Here is a 2,983-nt window from a genome sequence, read left to right as displayed (position 1 = left end):
TAAGTCGTTCGCTCTCAATCATCGTATAAGCATCAACCAAGAACTGTTGGAATAACCGTCGAGAATTTAGAATCAATGAAAACTGGTTACTACGATCTTGTACACGACACACAAAAAACTCTCCCATTGTACAATTCGGAAATTTCTTGTTAGTAACATCAATGACACCCCTATGGGGTATGTCAATTCTGTAACCGTCGTCTCCATATGGGAACAAAATAGGATACTGAAGTGCAAGATAGGAAGGATGCAACTCACTTATTCTTTTTAATGACCATGTTTGTGTCTCGACAACGATATCTCTATTCTCAAGAGCATTATCAATTCTCCAACAATAAGAGCAGCAACCTCGGAGGAAGTAGGTAAGTTATAAGTCCGACCATCTTGTTCTCTTTTCCCAATAAGGCGAAGCTTTAAAGTAGTATTAGGATTCTGTTGGAAGCCATCTCTAACCATCCTATAAATTTTCACAAGCACATTGTTGGCATCCAACATTGCTTTGATTTGTTGTATCAGCTTATTATCAGTTTCGTCTGAAGAGGTTGATGAAAAAGCATCGTCTGAAGACCTGTTTCATAAAATTGAAATAGTAAGTAAATATATACTTAAAATAAATGTTATTAAAAAAATTAGTTCATGCATGGTACCTAAAAAATGATTGCCTGTTTGCCAACTCATTTTCAGTATCGTATATGTATAACTGACAAAATTTAGGTTTCCCTCCGTTTTCTGGCACAAGACTACCAATAGAATGATAATTTTCACCACTAATTCTGTAGCAAAAAGGAGCATTACCAGTATTAACGGTCTGGTCAACCTTACCACCCATTGACGTAAACGCGAACATAGAATTGTAACGTCGAATGTTCTTCAAAAAGTGCCTGCTTTCATTGTCATTGGACATGAATAGACTTTTATAATAAGGTGTCGCAGATTTGTAATCAGGTAACACAACTTTGGCATAACCACAACATAACATATGACATATTTTGCCACCGTCTTTTCTTCCGCTTCCTTTCTCTGCATCCCATAACTTTGCATAACAAACTTCACAAGTAATAACTTGATCACCATAATCCAAATAATCTGTTAAAACATACAACATTAGAGTTATATATACTCTTTTAATTAAAATAATAAGATATACATATTTATGAGTTGATATTTTTTACATTTTGTAGCTTTACTTGTCAAGAAACCTAACCTGTAGAAACACCTTTATAAGGATCTCGTTCTACGGTTTCCTATGTGGTCAAGTCGATCATCGGTATAGGAGATGAAACACGTGCTTTGCATACCAACTTACGTTTCCCAGATGATAGCCTTGGCAAATTACAGTTCAAAGATGATGTCTGGGTGGTTGATGTGATGCCAGTTGAAATATTTATTCTAAAACCATTTGCTCTCGTTGTCAGATTGCTGGTACTACAACTAATGTTACCTAGTACAATTAATAAAAAACATAGTCAAAATATCGATGCAAAAGAATAGAAACGTAATAAAGTATATAAACATTAAATTAATAAATTACTTACTTGTTACCATACTTGAGGGACTTGGAGTAACATTATTTGCCACATCAGGAGTGGATTCAAAATTGTGACAACCAATAAGATTGACTATGTTATCCGATGTAACACCTATGGTATTAGATCTTCTTTTGTCAATAATAGATCTATGTAATTGCATGTTATCTCTATCCTTGTTTTGTAGAATCCGATTCACTAATAGAAAATATTAAAGCACAAAAAAAAATTCATTGACACGTATTTATATAACATTTACTTCATACTAAAAGTAATTAAAATAATCTATAACATATTATTAAAAAGTATAGTTTGTAAAATAACATACCATCAGGTGAAACTGGACGATGTTGTGTAACACACGGAATGGAAGTGGAATTAATATTGGTGGATACAATATTGAGGGATGAGGATGTAGTTCCTCCATTTAATCTCTTATTATCCAAGTATAATTTCCTTAATTTCCTTCTATGAGATGCCTCGTCTTGAGTAACAATTGGGAGGACAACTAACAGAAAATCGTATACATATTGACAAAAATTATAATCAACAAACAAAAACAAATGAAAATAGTTAGTTGTAAATCAATTTCCATAATTTTCATTTTGTTATAAAAATATAAAGCTAAAATAATACCATTGGTTATGCTTGATAAAGGTTTTCTGCCTCGTCGAACTTTGAAGAGAAATAAATAAAAAAATGGAAGAATTAATAAACAATTCCAGCATAATAGTTAGCTAACTAAGTAGGCGTAAAAGAATCGAAATGGACAATGAAAGAATTAGTTTTATACCGTTAACAATGTCGGTGGATGTGTTTCCATTTCGGTGAACTGCGCATAAAAAAATATATATCTATACTCAAATAGTTGTTAAACTAATTATCATGTGCCCGCTAATTTTAAAGTTATTGTTTTTTTAGGAATGAGTAGGAAAAAAACTGAAAAAGTTAAAATAACTTACCATCTTCAGTGTTTTCTTTATCAATGTCATTGTATACGGAGTCAGTCTTTGGTCGTTTAGGCATTGCTGGAAATTTAAAAAAAATGTTACATTAAAAAGTTGGTATGTTGGAGCACATGTAAAGTAATATTTAATCAATCCAGATTCATATATAAACTCTAACAAACCATTATGGTGGTAATTGTGTACATCGATCTCTATTTTTTACGGACACATAAATCATAAAATTTATGTAAAGGATATAAACAAAAAACAGTTGCACAAAAGTCTATATCAACAATAGAACGAATTAACATTAATGAACAAAAAATAATATGAAAAGCATCATAAATTATAAAAACAAAATAAAACAAAAAATTTATATAAATAAAGTAAGTACTTGGGAACAATAAAAACAGAAACAAAACAAATTATATAACTTCTAACTAAAAGGAGAAATAATAGTCTCTACGAATAACGCTCCGTTAACTCCGTTAAATTTATCAACATCTTCTA

Source organism: Helianthus annuus, chromosome 4 (assembly GCF_002127325.2).
Source record: "Helianthus annuus cultivar XRQ/B chromosome 4, HanXRQr2.0-SUNRISE, whole genome shotgun sequence".
NCBI lineage: Eukaryota > Viridiplantae > Streptophyta > Magnoliopsida > Asterales > Asteraceae > Helianthus > Helianthus annuus.
The sequence above is the reverse complement of the archived record's forward strand: the minus strand, read 5'-3'. Positions refer to the sequence as shown.